Here is a 20,345-nt window from a genome sequence, read left to right on the forward strand (position 1 = left end):
GCGACTCCATCCGTATTGCTTGTAGGATGCTCAAGAGTTTCAGTGCAGCATCCGAATTCGCATCTGATGGAAAGTGCTGCCGCTATTCTTTTCTTTTGTTTTTGTTTTTAATCTCTAGTACATATGGTCTTGTTTCTTGCAATACATTGTTATCACTCCGGGCTGACCTTTGTGAGGATCGACGCAAACCATTTAGAATTGGCAGTTCTGGAAACCGACGAGTTATCGGGAGTCTTCCTCCGTATGAATAAACAGGTCCGTGCCTGCACCTGGACGTCAGTTGGAGTGAACTTTAACCTCGAATTAATCGAGTTGGAATTAACAAAATTTTACTGTATTAGGTTTCAGTTTTCGTAATCCCGTTAAATCGTGAAATGTCGTACCATCGTTTTTCCTGACGTATACGTTTATGGTGAGTCATTATACGGCAAGTGGCTGTGTTTACGCAGATGTTAATGAAGATGTTGCTTGCAGTTATCACATGTTTGCGTTGACATTTCCGACCTGTATGCTTTGCCTTTCTTATTGAGTTTTTAACACCAACGTTATCAGTGCTGTGTTTATTTATTAAAACGACGTCTATATAGTTTGCGAGCGTACAGCCGTGTACGTGAACACACTTAGCGTTAACACGTGAACGCGCGCCACACGGTGATATCAACGACGTATACGTATATGCCAACACAAATATCTGCATAAGCATTGTGCTTTAGCAGTGAGGCTATTCTGCCATTCATAGTGTGCACCACGTACTGTGAACTCACCACTGTCGAAGGTGCTTATGCCGCTGGCGCAGAGCGCACAATACGTAAAAGAACCTTGGAGAATGATTGAGCTTCGCCTTCAAGAGTATGTTGCCACGCTACTGACACACCTAAGGACAGTTCGGCGAATGAGTGTAAAAAGAAACGACGAGGCGTTTCAGTAAACCAAATCTGTGCCGATACAAGGGCTAGTGTGGTTTTGTCCTGACAAACATGGCAATATCGAACGCGATAGCGTAATCGGGCCCCGTACACATTGTATTTGACCGTGCCCGAAGGAAAGCAACGTTCGTGCGCCTAACATGGACAGTTCCAAGCTATGCTATAGAATGTTCACTGGATCTGTAGTTGCTCAATGCTCGCTACGCCATAATTCTTTTTTTTTTTTTGCAAATCGGCGAAGAACTTACTACTTTTCCTTAAGACGCCACGGGCAGCGCCAGCGCACACTTTGTGATGCACTACAAAGCGTCCAGCTGTAAACCGTCCGCTCGTTGCGCAGATTTCATGTCTTGACGACTGGTACGATTGTATGATTAACGCCACGCTAGTTGATGCGTTATAAGGGGACTCCAGGCACTGCATGTAATTCTTATGGTTTTCTTTGCTTTTCTCTTTTTTTTCTCTGCGAAGTACTTTCAAGCTATGGTGTGAGGCTCTGTGGCATCATGCCCCTGCTTGTCACACAAAGGGCCCAAGTCCTATTCTCGCTCGGGCCGAAGATTTTTTATTACACTGCAACAATCTCGAATTTGCGCTTACGGACAGCGCTGATTTTTCGCTCACAACGATCGACACTCGAATATCTGCGAAACAAGTTCTTCGACGCTACCACGGTAATAACCCCGCCCTCAACCAACCGGGTGTTGTAGTGGCTTTGTGTCGGTGTAGAGCGGCGTTGTTGATCGCACCCTGCGGCATGGGCTCCTCTGGTGACGCTCTGCGCGCTCACGACTTCACCTGCGTCGCATCTCGTCGTCAACGAAACGATTCGTGCTTGTCGTCCTCCAAGATATTAGTCCAAACGTGCATGCATATGTGCGCCAACAAAGCGTAGAACGAGGAAGCGAGTGTACGATGCACGGCGTAAACACAGCGTCGCGGCATCGCCGGCGGCGTAGGGAGTGCCGGCGCTCTCTCCTCGCAGGAGGGAGAGCTCTCTTCTCTGCCGGGCTGTTCGCTAGAAAGGAACCGCGCGATTAGTGCTCGAAACCGCGCGATTTCCTTTCTTTGTTCTGTAATTTTGCGCTTTTTCGTTCGTTTTCCGTGGCCGGCGCCGCGTTCCTCGAGCGTGTAATTTTTCCGACGGCGGCGGTGGTTTTCTCGCTCTCTTCGCAGCGCGTGTACCCAGCCAGCCTACGCTGTAATAGCTGCTGCCCGAGTCATCGTAAAGGGGTGAGGAGGAAAGAGAGGCGAAGGAAGGAAAGCGTTTTCGGTGGTGAACGGTAATGACTGCATGGCTCTCAGAGAGTGCGGTGCGAGTGGCGCCGAACCACCTGTTGTCTTCTCCACTGGCTGCGGCGGCATCCAGCCCGCTCTGTAGAAGTTGCTTTCCTGCTTTGCGCTTTTTGCAACGATTAATGTGAGCTCTCTCTCTCTCTCTCGCCTCTATCGGCGCGCGCGAGTCTTCCCGTTAATTTGCGTTTCACGTGGCTACCATGCACTGATAGGAGAGTTTTTGCGGGGTGCCTTGTATGTGTTTATTATTTGCCTAGCTTCCTGTATGAGACGTCTGACGCATCGCTTTGCTTCGACACTTTCTCGCGCGTTGCACGGTTTGAGCGATTGAACACTGATATAGAGGTGGTACATCGACGTAATTTTCCGAGTGTGGGGGAGAAGTGTACCATTAGATTCGACAGGTCTGCGTAAATTTGGTGGCGTAGGCAGTCACTGACCGTAGCGAAGCCTTGATGAAAGCCGAAGCTTCAGTGGCGTGCATCTCATCGCCAGAAAGTGGGGAACTTTACATAATGACCACGCGTAGTTTGTTCTTCGCACGGCCTTCGGTCTCTGCTTCCTTATACGCGATATTTTTCATTTTCTGTACACGCGTGTCGTTTGCGCAGCCCTGTTTTGCAGACAATGTATGTAGCGTGTTTTGTTTTTTCTTGCATGTGCGTATCCCCCAACATATAACTTGACGTATGCGGAAGCGCGTCGTGTTTGAATTTATGGTTTCGTTATCACGACGTGTGACACCATTTTTTTTCGGAGTCGCCATAGACAGGTTTTGCTGTGACCCTGGAGATTTTCATACTTACCGCAAAGCGCATTAAGCGCACATACCACACTCTGTATCGATATTATTCGTGGCCTTTTCTATAACCATGCACGTACACTGATCCAATGTCTGTGTGACTCTGGAGTTGCTTGTTTTTTCCAGCTGAATATATGACGATCGGGGCACTTTTCCTTTTGCGTGAGGCATCGCGCCGGAATGGCTTTTTACTCAACGAATTTTCCCGTATTACGAGTATCTGGTGTTTTACGTGCCGAAAGCACTGCATAATTGAGTCGCGCCGTAGGAGAGGGTTCTGTAAATTTCGCTCAGTACACAAGCCTCTGCCATTTCGCTTCCTCCGAAATGGCAACGCCGTGGCCGAGAATCGAACGTGTGACCTCTGGGTTAGCAGACGAGCACCTAACATACCATACAACCGCGACATTCACGAATATTTCCCGATCGATGCATATGTTAAGCCGGAGAAGCCGAAGACGTACGGCTCAATTAATTCTGGGGCCGTGTTCGCAAAAATGTTCCGCGTTAAAAATTTTCGTGAGAGAATGTTTTAGCCAATCACCATCGCAGTTCGGTAGTTGAAAAGGGAGTTCACTCAGGCTTACTCACAAAGTATATTCTGTGCTCAGGGCTCATTCGAGCTTAGACTTACAAGTATTTGTATCAAGTGGGCTCAGACTCACAAGAACCTTCCTCAACCGTACTGACTCGGGCTCCGACTCACGGCTCGATCTGAGGCTGAGTAAGTCGACTCACGAGTGAACTTGACGATTCCAGGATCGCAATGCGTGACCCTATATTGAAGTCGGCAGACCAGTGGGAAGACGTACTTACGAAAGATAACCCTTGTGAATTCCGCTCCAGGTTCGTACTCTCTCTCGTTGGCGGGAAACGTACGGATAAAAAAGGAACGTACGCATTGGTCAGTCGTTTGGTTGTTTGTATGCACTTTCGCGCAAGCCACAAACGTTGCGTACCTGCTGGCCGTTTTGTGTCTTCTGTTCCTCTTTCCCAATCACATAGATGGCCAGCGCATGTCGGCGACTTCTATATATTTTCCTCCGCGAATAATAATATCTGTAGTTTTACGTCCCAAAACCACGATATGATAATGAGATTGATTGATATGTGGGGTTTAACGTCCCAAAACCACTATATGATTATGAGAGACGCCGTAGTGGAGGGCTCCGGAAATTTCGACCACCTGGGGTTCTTTAACGTGCACCCAAAGCTGAGCACACGGGCCTACAACATTTCCGCCTCCATCGGAAATGCAGCCGCCGCAGCCGGGATTCGATCCCGCGCCCTGCGGGTCAGCAGCCGAGTACCTTAGCCACTAAACCACCGCGGCATGGCAATATGATAATGAGAGCCAGTCGTTGTGGAGGCGGAAGTTTGTACCGTCTGGCGTTTTTTAACTTGCACGGACATCGCACAGTTCACGAGCCTCCAACATTTCGCCTCCATTGAAGTGCGACTGCCGCGTGGCAGCTTGGGCTAGTTGGTATGGTATGACGATAGTTATAGCGCGAGAGCAAAACGACGACACAGAGACAAGAAGGACACGCGTCCGGTTTCGAACCCCTGACATTTGACGCAGCAACCGTTCCACCCAGGCGAACTATTTTCCTCCCGATCTTCGGGCTCCCACATCGGCCCATTTCACTAACAACCCTTCTCTCTATCTCTCTCTTTCTCGCGCTGTTTCATATAGCTTTTCACGGTTCTACGCGCTAGGCCATAGCGTAGCTGTAATCGTATGAAACAAGTTGACGCGCTGTTATTTCCACTTGAACGAGGGACGCGTTTTTTGTTTGTTTATTTTTATTTTTTGTCTCTCAGCCAACGACACACGCGAACAAAACCGCGAGTTTTTTTTTTTCTTTTCACCACTTCACTGCTTCAATGCAGGCTGAAGTGTTATTCCATCTTACTCCCACTTTTCTCTTTCTTGGGGGGTGGGGGTGGGGGGGGCAGGGGGGACAGTGCGCTTTGCAATGCGTAGGCCGCCGGCCTTTTTTTTTTTTTTTGCTCGAAGGAAGCCAGCAGTCCTTCTGTCCTGTTTGCCTCCTTTATTCCTGATGACTGCCTTCTTGCGTCCCTTGTGTGCAGCGCCTCGTTCCCGCTACATTCGTACACGTGTATATATATATACGCCCCCCCCCCCCTTTTTTTTTTTTGAACGTTGCGTCGACGACATTTCGTCGAATAAAGCAGCTGCTCGCGCATCTCCTCGAAGACCCGCCTTTTTTGTTCCTTTCTCGTTGCACGTGTCTGGTGGCGCCTTTTTATACGTCCCCGGTATTCCTACGCTTAGCCTTTCGCCATCCTTGCATCGCGGCGTCTCTGAGGGATGTCGCTATTTGTACAATGTACTTTCTTCCTTTCCTTTGTTTTTCCATGACTCTTCTTCTTCTTCATCTAGTTGCTGTCTGGATTTCTCAAGTAAGTTGCCTCTCGAACCTTGCAGCGCTAGTATGGTCTCTAGGATTGCCGTCCGTCCTTTTTCTTTGTTGTTGGTTGTTTCACTTACGGGGCTTATTTTTGTCTCGGGCGGTAAGGAATGTTCAGTTGGAAGGAAAGGAAAGGCTAAGTGGCATCCGGACGGAGGCGCGTATGGAGTCGGGAGGACGGCGTTGACGCGGCTTTGTTGCCGTCGTTTGTTCTCTCTCGCATTTCGGTTCCGTTTTCTTTTCTCCCCCCCCCCCCCCCCCCCCCCGTGCGCCCGAGAGATATTTGGCCGCATTCTTTCTTCCACCGCTCCTTCCACCGCTCCTGGAGCGCAAGCACTTGCGTGAAGCGGCTTGCGCTCCAGCTTTGCGCCTCCGGCGCGGTTATGATCACTTTTTTTTTTCTATCCCGCGGAAAGAAAAGCTCTCTCGCGTTTCAGTTTGTGTACACGGATGTGAAGCCCTCTCGATTGCTTTTTTCTGTTTTTTTTTTGCCTTCAACTAATCCGTCTCTCCCAAAAGAGTGTGTTTTGTCGGTGTCTATTTCGACGTTAGCTGTTTCAGTCGGGTCGAAAACAAGCTCCCGTCTTCTTGCTCTTCTTCAAAAGAGAATGACGGTCTAGCGCAAGTCGCCGCCGTATTTCCTGTCGGCGTTTCGTGAATGAAGGCCGTTCAGGCAACTCATTTTGGAGCGGCAACTCGGCAGTCGTGCAAAAGTCGTTCGTGCCGTCTTCTTCCTCCCGCCCGTCAAGTGCACTCGAAGCCTCGTTTCCTCTTCTTCGCTTACTGAAGTGTCGACGTATGACATGAAGCTATTAGGCGACGCGACTGACTTGCAGACTTGCGCTTATCGTTCGAAACGACAGCCTCTCTCTGTTCGGTGTATAAACTGCAACTGCCTTGCACGCTGCTAAGTCGACGCTTGAAAGCCTTTCTGTAAAGATCTTGTCACCTGTGACCACGCTCGTTAGATCTTATGCTTCTTCCGTTAATCACTGAACTCCTCTGCACGATGTGAGAAAAATTGGTACACACGACAACACACTCGTCGATATGTCAGCGGCGTTTCTGAAGATTGAGGGAGGGGGACGAAAATGTGTAGCTGTTTGCTTATTAGGCTTATGGGGGCTATTACGCGAAAACGCCGGGAGAATGCGTGATGGAAATCCCTGCGCTCTATTAGATGACCGGCCATCTCGCCCCAAAAGTCGCGTGTTTGATTCCAGCCGCGGCATTTGGATTTCGACGAAGGTGAAATGCTGGAAGGCCGTGTGCTCTTCGATGTCAGAGGACGTTAATGAACACCAGATTGTCGAAATTTCTGCAAGTCTTTACTATAACAATTATCATAATCATTTTCTTTGGTAGGGGAGGTGGGGGGGGGGGGGGGGGGTAAGACAGCAACTTTTTTTGTTATCTTCATTTGTGTTTACACGCCTTGCTGTTCATATTGAGAAAGCGATGCAATTTGGAAATGCTGCGAAGTACGAGCATGTGACGTATACGTATGGCGCGACGTTGGTACTTCTCCGATCGTTTAGCGATCAGGAAAATGAGACGCGAAATGGGCATATTGCCTCTCTCCTTTTCTTAACCACGCCCATCTGTTGTAGCGTTGTCGTCATAGACGATTGCTTTTTTTTTGTTTTGTCTTTCGGATTTTCCTTACCTACTTTGCGCGAGGTGCGCCTCGTTCGCCGCGGCTGCTACTTATTCGAACCCGCTGGTTTGTCGGGAACGCGACCCATAATTTGCGGTAATCAGGGCCGCTACGCCGCGGTCGTAAGAAGACGGTATACGCGCAGAAGAACCCTACACAGCAGACGGGACATTTCCACTGGCGGGGTGGCTTCTGGTGGGCAGTGATTGTTCCGCTCCGCGGGTCATATGCAGCTTCCTATACCGGCTACGAAACTCGGTGTATATAGCTATACATACGTGCGTAAATTTGTGGACATATATGAGAACGCGATGTTTATGAGCAAGTCTGCTTTCTTGAAAGCTCTTAAAATTCTTCTCCGAGTTATTCCACCTCTCTTTTTCTAAGCTGATATCTCCAATTTCACGATTTCTAAACACTCGGTTTAACGAGGCGAAGAAAAAAAGAAAGAATAATAATAAAGATGCAAGGAGCTTCGTCTTTGACGCGGATCGCGCTACAGTGGCGCGGGTTATTGCAGGCGCGCCACTTCGTTGCCCTAATGCTCGCGACGCTGTGCGAACTCCCGCATATTGCGACATTGTACGCGAGCTCCGCCCCCCTGAATGCGCCGTGCTCGTTTTCCCTGTGACCGGGTGCGTGCCGACGCGTGAAGCAACAAAAGTCGTCCCGCTCTTTCGGGTGCTCCCGGGGATCGACGCGTAGAAGTGGCGCCGTGCGACGGCCTCGTCGAACTCAAGAAGCGTGCCTTCGCGTGGTGTATACGGCGCGCGAATACAAAAGCGCGGATCGGTTCGCGCTTCTAACGCTGCCAGTGCAGCGCTGCATGCGCGTTCTTGGTTTGCGCCCTTTTCTTGTTTGCGGCTCATCCTAGAAGACGATGGGGAAAAGAAAGAATAAAAGGAAGGAAACACAATTGTTTCCGCCGCGGAGTCTCCTCGTAACGCGCTTGTCTAAAGAATCCCGCGCGCGCACGTGCTGCACTCGGGCCGGTTGTTTGTTCTTTCGCCAGGCTGACTTCGTCCGGGCTTTTCTTATACGATCGAGGAGAAACGAAATTGTCCCGAGCAATCTCATTTCGAACGGGCTGCACGCATATTGGCCCCGTCGTCTCCCGGCCGCTCTTCTCGACGGCTCCCTCCGCCTCCTTGCAGGGGCTGGGGTGAAGTGAGGTAGGTGATGCAGGCTGAAGTGGGAGGTACCTATGTGTGCGTGCGTCTCACGGCGAGGTCGAGGCGAAGACAAAGACATTAGTGGTGAGGGTATTACCGTTGAGGGGGAGGCTGAGGTGCCAGGAAGGTGTCTTTAGAGACTCTTCTTCACCTTCGATCGCCTTTTGAAAGTCGTGACTGATATATGTTCCTGATGTCGCGGGCTAGCAGGAGACGAGAACATTTTTTCAATCTTTTCATTCGTGCCGGGTTGTTCTTCGAGCTTATTTGTTTCATTTTTCTTTCAATCGGTTTCACTCTTCATTCGCAGGCTCTGATCTCGATTCTCGAAGGGTTTTAACGCGATAGCGTTAGAGGGCTCGTGTTGCAGAAATTTCGCCGTCGTCACCGTTGGTTGTGAGTGAAAAATCGTCCGTGAGCGAAAAATCGAGAAAGAAGCTAATAAAGTAAGCAATAAAACTTTCGGACCCATTGAGGATCGAACCCGGACCGTTCGCGTGGCAAGCAGGTGTCCTGCCACAAAACCACGACGTTACTTGCAGCTGCTCATTACACCACTTCCCCGTAACATGCACCCCGACCACCACGATAAACGTCGCAGAGCTCGCGCTAAAACTCTACACCTATGTTACGGCGCCGAACCAGACGCCGTATGGGTAGACGCAGCCTGCGTGGGTGATGAAGCGGTCGCTGCCGTGGTGGATCACAATCTCTCTCCCATAGGTACACACACACTCCCTCCAGACACGTCCCCCGAAGCTGCAGAGGAAGCTGCCATTGCCTTAGCAATCGTAAACACTGAAGCACGGTACACTGTAAACAAAAATTAGCCGAGATGGGAGTTTCTCCAGCACATGAGCCCACAAAACTCCCCTGCCCCAATTATTTACTCCCTGGTAGGGAGTGAACTCGGCACATGTCATCGTAAAACGCCCCCTCCTTAATCACAGAGTTTATGAACGACATGACCTTGTTAAACTCCCCAGGGAGTTTCAGGTCACGTGGTTACAAACTCCCGATAGGAGCTTTAAAAACCCTCTTTGGGCGTGACGTGTGTGTGTGTGTGTGTGTGTGTGTGTGTGTGTGTGTGTGTGTGTGTGTGTGTGTGTGTGTGTGTATGTGTCTGTACGGGCATATGTTTGCACGTCGGTGTGAAACACATGTGATTTGTGTGGCTAACCGTGAAAGCATCTGTCAACAGGCAACGAAATTATAAGTGCAGCGAAGAATAGCAACAACCGGTTGGTATTTACTGGGAACATTGCAATATATTTCGCACTTTAAACCACGCTGCACATCGGTCCGATTCCTCAACGAAACGTCCTGAATGCCACGCTTCAAAGGGCCGAGTAACAAAAAACTTCGAAGAATAAATAATGGTAGCAAAAGTAAGCTGTTACGATCGTCAGCGGCTGCTCCTGGAGTTTCACCATCAGAAACTTCGAAGTGGTCTGAAGTAGGCTTCGCTTGACTACGGCAGGCTGGCCGGCAACCGGTCTCAACCGGTCCGAGAGTTGCGCCGGCGACGCGCTCGCCCCGTCTCTGCCAATAGTGGCTTCTCGGAGTGTCACCGGTATTTCACCGGCTATAACATCTAAGTGGTAAGAAGGCCTCGCTATGCCGTCGGTATCAAGCCGGCATCGTATCGAACTCGCACTGTGCGCTGGCCACCGCGGCAAGCCCTACGAGCTAGCACCGTCCACCGGCGATGCAAAGAATGTGTTTCACAAAAAATGAAGGCTGCTGGGATGTATAACAGTCTTCTGCGCCTTGCGACCGCAGCTGTCAATGACTAACTACAAGGCGAGCGCCGAACGAGGCGGAGTACGATCGTCAGCGATTGCACCGTAAAACTTCGAAGCGGTTCGAAGTAGGCTTCGCTCGACTACGGCAGGCTGGCCGGCAACCGGTCTGAGAGTTGCGCCGGCGACGCGCTCGCCCCGTCTCCGCCGATAGTGGCTTCTCGGAGTGTCACCGGTATTTCACCGGCTGCAACATCTAAGCAGTAGGAAGGCCTCGCTATGGCGTCGGTATCAAGCCGGCATCGTATCGAGCTCGCACTGCGCACCGGCCGCCGTCGCGAGCTCTGCGAGCTATACATGCAATGCATGCGAGCAACGGGAACAGCGACTGCGAACCGTCTCATTCGTTTAAGTCTATCGCTCCGTAGCTTAAACTGCGTGGATAGCGGACACCTATTTCTGTGCATGGGAAAAACGAGACGTAAACTGCACATCAGCAAGCATTTTGTGATTGCCAGCTGTCATTCATCGAATCGCCGTGCCGTACTCGTGAGTGAGGCCTAGTCGTCGAACGCGGTAGCGGCGGTCTACCTCGGTTCATCGCTGGAGCTGCTGAATGTGCCTCGTTAATGTGTTCATTCAAGGCCGCGCGCACTTTGTGTATGATTCAGTGCATTTCACGGGTCCACAAACAGCACTGCTGATGCGAATTCAGCCTGTACGACAGAGCGTCAACTGATAAAACTTTTTCGTTATAGTAAAAAAATATTAAATATTAGGCAGGATTAGGATAAAAGGCATGTGTGTTCAAGTGCTTACATCAGACCACCGCAAGTTCATACTTACGCCGTGCGTATTTATTGCTTAATTATTAGAAAAAAAAGGCTTTCACCTGGGCTACAGGAGGTCAGAATGTGGTGCCTATATATACTCGGTGACTATATGGTAGGTGTGTACTGCGTGTGGCAAGCTGTGGTGAGTGCGAGTGTTGTGATATTACGTGAACGTTGTGATAATGTTTGTGAACTGTAATCATTGTTGTGCGTATTAAATGTAATGTAATTAAAGTTACGCGTGCGCATGGTACTGCTGCTGACGTAATTTTTTTTTCTCGGTCGATGCAAAAAATTTACTCCCATACTGACCTGAAAAAGTTCCCCTATGGATGTAAATAAAAACCCCCCTGACACCATGCGAAAACCCCCTTCTGATGGGGAGTAAATTTTTTACTCCCAGAGACGGGTTTTTTAAAACTCCCATCTGGGTGTGCGCTAGAGGACAAGGTCATTTACTCCCATTTCGGCTTATTTCTGTTTACAGTGTACGTCTTATCAGATTCCAAAACCGCAATCTTAAATTTTGCACGAGGCCGAGTTCACGTCCCTGCTTTTTGCATACTGGATTCGCCCGCTGCAACCCCGCCCCGTCAAGTGGAGTTGATTTGGGTGCCCGCGCACTGCGGGAATCCTGGAAACGAGGCCGCCAACCTCTTAGCCCGAGGTTCTTTAAACCGGGCTCCCGCGGCCTCCGATCTGGGATTCACGAAGGACCGCGCGCACACTTTCAACGAGCTGACTCAGGCCTATAGGGCAGCACGTCAGCTATATCCCCCACCGCACAAGTCCCTGAGCAACCGACAGGCAACCCTCTGGCGCCAGCTACAAACTCACACTCTTCCCTCTCCTCTCATTCTATCGCACTATCACCCCCTTTTCCTCACCTCAGCCTGTACCCTTTGCCCTGAACCCCATGCTTCTGCTATACACATCCTTTCTCACTGCCCGGCGGATCCTCCCCCGCGGGCCCTAGAGCACCTAAAGACTTGGGAGGATTGGGAGACCCTACTGCGCTCAGAGGATCCGGTTGAGCAGACCATGGCGGCCGACCGGGCTGCCAGCGTCATGGACCACCACCAAATGAACGCTTGAGCGCAAAGGGGTCGTGCGGGGGCCCGGGAGCCTGCGTGCTCCAAACTCCTCTGTTGAATAAAGTTTTTCTCCTCCTCCTCCTCCAGGAAAAAAAAGCACTACATAAATGCTATGTAGTAGAAGGAGTCTCCTTAACGCATTTTGTTCAACAGGTGTCACGACGAAAACGGGCCCATTCGGCGATTTTTAGGCGCAATTGGGAGGCCGTCAAACTACGTCGAAAAAGGCCGAGATAGGGCTGCCATCGCCGCAAAAAACACACAGAAACTTTCAACAACTTCGAAAATGGACAACTATGTCCATCTATCGGAAAACATATCAATGCCTTTCCAGAGGCGTTGATCAAGCAAACAGCAAACGCTAGATAATGTGCTGCCATCTGTGAGGCATTGTCAGGCCTTTATGGCCTTCCCGAGATGGCGAGCGCCTGGCGTGTATTTTGGAGGCCATGCGACTCTTGCTTTAGATCAAAAACCTGTATGTATACATACCATTCGCGCGCGCGCTGGTACAATCTACTGTGTGCGTGTGTGTGTGTGTGTGTGTGTGTGTGTGTGTGTGTGTGTGTGTGTGTGTGTGTGTTTAACAAGACATATAATAAGAATGCACTTAGCGGTTGAAGGGCGCACTAGGGGCCGGATTTCGCTATCGTGTTCAACTCTTAAAGGCGAAGCCTGAGGGTCCTCCAATTTTTTTAATGGTTTATATCGATTTTGATGTCGACTTAGGTATCGCACGTCGTAAGCGGAAGCGTGCTGGGAGGGTGCGGTGTGTGACCGCGGTGCACAACGTCATCAGCCGACACATTTCCAGACATTGCCACCCTCGTACATATGTCGCACGCGTGTTTCATTGCTGCGACATTTTATACTATAGCGTCATTTTTTTTAGTTTTATCTCTTTAATCGTCGTTTTGTCATTCCATTTCCCACGTTTCGATAATTCAGTGCGAAAGTGATGGCAATCGCCCTGGACGCGGCTTTCTGCGAACGGCGCAGGTCATGATGGGCGTTTGTATATGCCACAAAGCAGTGTGCGCGACGAAACTCTTATCTTTTTTTTTTCATCTCTGTGCTCTACAAATGTAGCTCGCGGTGCTTCTGATAGCGAGCTCTTGTCGATACGGAAGTGGCTCACGAGGCCCGGCCGTCTTCCGACTGGATCTGCTGCCCATTTGGTCCTTCTGGCTAAAATTTTTCTCGCCGGTTCTCTGTAGCGAGCCTCTTCATGTGTCACGACCCATTTCTGTATCACTTCTGCGCAGAGTGCAGAATGAATGTGCGTCTCGTACAAGAGCGAACGTGTGGCACGGCTGTTAGATGCCTTGGCGCTTCCTCGGCTCCCTGCTCTGTTCGTCTCTTCTCGTTTTTGGCTCGTCTTGCGCTGCTTCCCCGCGAAGAAATGTGGGGACCCCCGGAGCCCATTTTCGACACGAAACGACATCCAAAATGAAGCCTTGCGTGAAAATCTAGTTAGTGAGCGCTGTCTTCGGAGCAGCGCGCGCGTGCCTTGAATGTCGTGGTAAGAAATCGATTGTGACTGCATTTCCGCGCGCGCTGGCTGTCAGAAGGACTTTTGTGGGACGTGTATTTCAAATGGGTTTCCTATAGTTATGAGCGGCGATTCTAATAGCGCCTAACGTGCTGCTGCTCGTAGCGTCTTATCAATCCGCGTGCTGCATAGTCGCGGTCGGTCACTGCGGTTTTGAACTCGCGCGCTGTGGAGTGTTTTCTCTGACAAGTGGATGGAAATTGGTTGCGGCGTTCTTCGGTACACATATGTGTTTCCTAGTGCGATTATTTTTCGCCAGTGTGTCTGTTCATTCTCTTCCGCTTTTTTTTTTCTTTATCGAAGAAGTGCATTGTAGCTGTGGCAGTTATTTCCCCATAATTACGACGCCACAAAGCCTTGAAGCTGCAATAAACATAAGGAATGAACTACCCCAGGCGACTCGAGAGTTACGACATATTTCTTGCTTTTGTAGAAGCATGCCTATAATTACTATAGCCATTATTTAGTGGTACTTGACACTGCCTCCTGTCCATCACAGCCGATCAAGCAAGCTGAATGGCTTCTTTAGTTTGATTGCTTGTTTGACAAGTTTTTACACATGCATCAAGGTTACGCTGCTTTTATTCCAAAAGTGGTGATTGATACACCTGAAATAGTGCTATCGAATTAAGCACCACAATTTCACGTAGGACTCTGTCTTCGCCATGCATAACCAAAGAGACGTACACAAAGAAGGCGCGAGAAAAGAAAAAAAAAAGCGATTCAAATTACTCTGCTCCTCTGTCGACCCTGGAAGAGAGCGCCCCGTGCGTTTGTATTACAGTTAGCCGCGAAAGTGTAGCCGACGAGGAAAAAGAGCGACTCACGCGCGCTCGCCGTGCTGTACAGATCTGATTGCGGATGCAGGCTGCGTACGTGCGTCTCTGCAGCTTCTTTTTCGCGAGTCCTCCCTCCGGGAGATGCAGGAGGCACACGGCAGAACCGGAGTCTGCGCCTTGTGTGTGCCCGGTTCGATTTGCGAGCGCCCGGTTTTCGCTCACAAGAACACAGTTGCGGCAAGATCGGAGGGTACGAGAGAAGAGGCTGGGTGGCCGTCCCTTTGTTCCTTCGCACGGATCCTCGGACACATCGGGCATTCTTTAACCCTAGCGCGAGATGACAGGCCCCCGGTAAAGAGCGAGGTGGAAAGATACGGCGCGGAATAGAATAGTGTGCAAACACTGCAACAGACGCGAAGCGAAACAGCCAAGCACGCACCGTGTACTCGAACTGTCTGTCGGAGAGAGAGAAAGTGTTTGAGATAGCCGACACCGCCCGCGTTTGGAGGCAAAGGTGCGGGGGAGTGGCCCCGGGACGGCTGAAGTGTGGCGGGCGCGCCGGCTGCGGCAGCAGCAGCGAATGCGACGGCTCTTGCGTGCCTCGTGCCCTGGACCGCACGCCGTGACTCTGCAAGTGGGCTCCAGATTGACAAACGGATCACGCCTGGTGCGCGCGTCATGCCTCCCATTCCTTCACACTCTTCGCACTCGACGCGCCCACCGCCCATGTCCTCCCTCTTGCTCCGTGCCCGCTAACCCTATTGTTCTTTATCGGCCACGGACGGCCCCTCTTCCTCGGCTGTGCGTACTTCGCACACGGCAGCCGGGGCGTTCTCAGAACAATCCTCTCCGCGACATCCTCAGTGCGAAGGAAGATGGTTGCACTGGGCGGTCAGGGAAAAAGGGGTTTGGTAACCAGCCGGGCGGGGGTTCTGCGTATGTACGTTAGCTGCGAGGCCCAAGTTATTTCTTCTTTCTTGTGATTGGCGCCCGCCCTGTGGTGCTGGATCCGAGAGGGAGAGAGGGGGAGTCCCGCTAACGAGAGGCATCCCCATACCGGAGGCGTTCTCGCAGGTCAGCCGTTTGCGGCACTCCTCGGGATGAACCTGGGGCGCGCGCGGCTCTTTTGCCAGGGCGCGCACGTTCGGACTGACGGTCGAAAGGGAGACCCCGGTCTTTTGTTAGCAGCCCTTTCCCATGAAGCGGCCCTTTCTTCTCCTCAACCGGATTGGTGTGTATAGATGTATGCGTCGTCCCAGCACCTCCCCCCTCCTCCTCTCTGAAAAGGCTTTACGCTCCCGGACGCCGTTACCATGTATCGTCTTCCGCCGCTGTCGTTTCCTTCCGATTGCACCCCGATGGCGGGCGGGCCGTCTTGCTGCCTGTCACGTCCGGCCCGAATGACTCCTAATGACATTAACGGCCGCGTAATGGGTGAATGGTGGCGCGCTGCACTCGAATTTAGAGGCATTCGCCCGCTGTTGCTGTCCCTGGCCCTTCTCCTGAACTTTCTTCTAACTGTTCTTTCCTTCATTGCGCCAGTTTTCTTGGCGGTGATGCGGTCGGGATACTCTTAATAATTCACCGCATCAAGTTCATCTCCTTTTTTTGCTTCGTGCTCTGGCACTTGTTGGGCCGGTCGTCTTGCCGCGTTTGCAGCTTTCACTTTCTCACTCTCCACGCCAAACACCGTGGCCCCCGCGTGCCGCGATATGCCGCGACCCGTGGCTTGATGAGCGGTCGCTTCCTCCCTTTTCGCCGTAAAGCGGCTGGCAAACAAAGCTAACTGCTCTTTTACGCCCGCCGTTAACATTAACCCTACGCGCCGTCGCTGCTCTGTAGGCTATAACGTTTTGTTCTGGCAAACGTGCACAGCGCAGGCTCGGAAGCTGTCTGCGTCATGTTCTGTGCGGGTCGTTAGAGAATCGCTATACTTTCTATTATGGAGATTTTAACCGAATGTTCGGTTATCCCGGAACGCCGCATTAGATGATGTTCCTTTGGTACGCACGCACTGAAATTACGTCCACTATCGGGGAACAAAAAGACGGTGTTTTCGTTGTACGTGGGTTGCAACCTGTGACAGGTTCAGTAAATAAAGCCAGTCGAGCTAGCTGTGAAACGTTATTCTCTCACGAGAAAAGGAAGTGAGCGTTTGATTTGCAAAAAAAAAAATTGTACTTTCACAAACACACAAAAAAAACACAAAAAGGAAAATACTAAGATCAGAAAAATGTTAACTAATTAGCACTGTCAGCTTCGTTAGCGAGCGGAAACCTCTAAGAGTCTAAACAGTCCTTTTCGTTAATGTCCTCGTGTTTGAGTCCGGACGCGAAAGAAGACGGATACGGCTCACCAGCGGTTCACGCCCTTCAATGGTCCATTGGGGAAGCTGCCGTGGTGAGAGTGCATAAGCTCGGGCCCGTAGCCCGACGGCTTGCTCCCGCTCTCGGTAGACGTCATCTGCTGCGCTGTCTTCCGCTCGAACATCAGACCAAGGTCTTGCCAAGGATTCGCCAATAGCCGCTGCGGTTGAATGGTCACCAGGACCCCGTGGAAACAGTCGCCCGCTAGGTGGATGCCCTGACGCCCAGGAGGTACTCGCACCCGACGAGGTCGCACGCCGCACCCTAGCCTTCTTTTTCCAAGCACGAGCCCGAATCTCCTCTTCCTCGTTCTTCGATGCCCTGGCTCTGGATTTTTCTCCCATTTCCTTGAATTTTCTTCTTTTTCCAATCGCCAGTGTTCGCCGCACTGGCGCAATACGCCATCTTGCACACATTGTCAGTAGTTCATCTTACGCGCCAAATTTGAAAGTCACTTGACTCGCGCACTTCACTCACAACAAGAGTCCCCCCTTTGAAAAGTTTCTTTTGCGAAGAAAAATAAACTGCAGTTCAGTGCGCGAGAAGTCACCACGCGTCGTCCATTCACAAGATGTCCTTAACAAACAAACAACTTGAAGTAGTCGCTTGTCTCGAGAAAACGTAAAAATTCACAACCGGCTCATATAATCTGCGCCGACATTTTCAGAGCCTCTAATGTGCTCGACTCGGAATGAATATTCTTGTAACGCGAGGCTCCACCGTAATACCCTACTGTTCAGGTGTTTTGCCCTTAAGAGATACTGCAGTGGTTGGTGATCGGTCTGTACGACAAATGACGTTCCGTACAGAAAAACATGATACTTTTCTATCGCCCAGACCAACGCTAAGCATTCCCTCTCGATTGCTGAGTATCTCTTTTCGCGAGGCTGAAGTTGACGACTGGCATATGACACAGGGTGGAGGATGCCATCATGCTCTTGCATAAGGATAGCGCCTATACAAGAATCAGAGGCGTCAGACCGAAGCACGAATTCTCTTTTCAGATCGGGTGCTTTGACGATTGGCCCAGAAGACAAAGCCTTTTTGAGTGATTCAAACGCTTCTTCTCTATCCGTGGTCCACGTAATCTTGTTTTTCTCCATCTTCCTCGTCATCTCAGTGAGCGGCTGTGCTTTCTCGGCGTACCGAGGTATCAGGTCACGGTAATAGCCAGCCAGTCCAAGGAATGACCGGAGTTGCTTCTTTGTTTCAGGCTTAGAAGCACAGGTGATCTTCTGTATCGTGCTTTCGACTGGCCGTATGTTGCCGTCTCCCAATCGATGTCCCAAAAAGGTGACTGTGCTCATAGCCACTTCACATTTCTGTGGCTTGATCCTTAGTCCGGCTTGTCGTATCCTGGCAAAAAATTGCTTCAAAGTTGTTAGATGTTCTTCCCACGTAGTGGTAGCCACCAGTACGTCGTCTATGTAATGAACGACGTTGGGTATTCCAAGCAATAACTTTCTCATCAGACGAGTGAAGACCGCGGATGCGGTCTTGATGCCAAAAGGCATATACAGGAAATGATAATGCCCTGATTGGCTTGAAAAGGCGGTCTTTTGCTGCGAGTCTTTTGCGAGAGGAACCTGCCAATATCCTTTAGTTAAATCAAACTTCGAGAACCATTTCTTTGTTCCCACTTCGGCAAACAAGTGATCAGTTCTGGGTATAGGTTCTGCATCAGATACCAGAACATTGTTTATACGGCGAAAGTCTATACAGGCCCTGTAGCCATTGTCTGGCTTTTTGACTAGTACCAAAGGAGAATTATATGGTGACTCTGAGGGTTCTATAATGCCAAGTTGCAACATGTCTTGCACTTCCTTTTCAACGACTTCCTTCATAGAGAATGGCAATGGGTATTGTGGGGTGTTAACTGGTTCTGAACTGGTCGTTTGTAACCGACACTCCACAAGGTTTGTTTTACCTGGGATCTCCGAGAATACATCTTCGTAGGTACTTAAGATGGCCCGTATCTCCACCCGCTGTCGCTCCCCGATTTCATCTCCAAGCTTTATGGAGTCAATACCGCAGCTACCCTGTACTTTGAAAGTTGGTAGTGGTTTCTCAGACTCCTCTTCCTCCAGAACGACAAAAGATGATGTCTGAGGAAGCTGTTCTTCACGGCGTTCTTCATACTTTTTCAGCATGTTTATGTGGAAAAGTTTTTTTCTGTGTCCAAGGTCCAGCCAGTAGTCATAGTCGTTTTTCTTTTCTACGACTGGAAACGGCCCTTTCCAATGCATCAATAACTTGTTGTTGCTTGTGGGAAGCAAGATCAATGCACGGTCACCTGCTTTCAGGTCCCGTTGCTTGCTGTGGCGGTCGTAATACCTTTTCTGCGACACCTGTGCTCGGCTCAGGTTTTGTCGTACCAGCTCCAGTGTCTTCTCAATTCGCTCTCTTAAATCCAGGACATATCCGTACGTCGTCTTAAGTTCTTCGTTCTCCTGATCATGAGTCCATAGCTCTTTCAGGATGCTCAGAGGTCCTCGAATATGTCGGCCATAAATAAGTTCAAATGGTGAGAATCCGGAGCTTGCTTGTGGGGCTTCACGATAAGCAAACAAAAGAGGTGCTAGCAAGCGATCCCAACATTTAGGCTGTTCTTGAACCATTTTGCGGAGCATTTGCTTGAGTGTTCCATTAAACCTCTCTACCATCCCGTTGCACATAGGATGGTATGGAGTGCAGCTAAGATGCTTGACTGCCAGTAGTTCATTCACCTCCTTCATTAGATCTGAGGTAAAGCACGATGCCTGATCAGCCAAGACTTCTCGTGGCATACTGTTTTCCAGTTTCGCCGTCTTCAGGCTTGCTTTTCCGGAATTTCTCACGGTAGCCATCAGCCGTGAAGCGAAAACGCTGGAGCAGTGCCAATTTGACTTCGTCGTATGACAGGGAATCGTTCGGTGACAACCGTCCAAATACCTTCAGAGCCTCTCCGCCAAGGCACAAACTAAGAGCCGTGGCCCACTTTTCCCGTGGCCAATCTTGACCTGTCGCCACTCTCTCAAACCTTTTCAGGTAGGCGTCAAGGTCGTCTCTGTCCTCGTTAAAAACGGGTATAAAGTTATGCGGGTTCACTACCATAGGCGCGTTCCTTTGGTTGCCCGTGTCAGCCACCGTAGGCTGACCGACACCGGCCTCAGCTACTCTCAGGCGCAGTTGCAGCGTCCTCTCTTCTACTTCCAAGTGTCGCTGGCTTGCTTCTCGGGTTTGGTTCTCCGTTTTTGCTACTTCAAGACGTAGCTGTAAATTGCGGCCTTCCAGCTCCAACTGTTCTTTCTTCGCGTCTCTCTCCGCGGCTCGTTCATCGCGCTCACGCGCTTCTCGTGCGTCAAACCAAGCCTGCAATTCTGCTCCCTCCAACCCCATGCGTTCTGCCAGCGCCATCAACTCTCGCGAGCCCATTTTACTTTTTTAGTTAGCCTTACTCAAATCTACTTTTTAGTGGCAAACACTCACGTCCTGTCGTAGCGGACGCCAATTTGTGACAGGTTCAGTAAATAAAGCCAGTCGAGCTAGCTGTGAAACGTTATTCTCTCACGAGAAAAGGAAGTGAGCGTTTGATTTGCAAAAAAAAAATTGTACTTTCACAAACACACAAAAAAAACACAAAAAGGAAAATACTAAGATCAGAAAAATGTTAACTAATTAGCACTGTCAGCTTCGTTAGCGAGCGGAAACC

The sequence above is a fragment of the Rhipicephalus microplus genome, chromosome 4 (assembly GCF_043290135.1).
Source record: "Rhipicephalus microplus isolate Deutch F79 chromosome 4, USDA_Rmic, whole genome shotgun sequence".
Taxonomy (NCBI): Eukaryota; Metazoa; Arthropoda; class Arachnida; order Ixodida; family Ixodidae; genus Rhipicephalus; species Rhipicephalus microplus.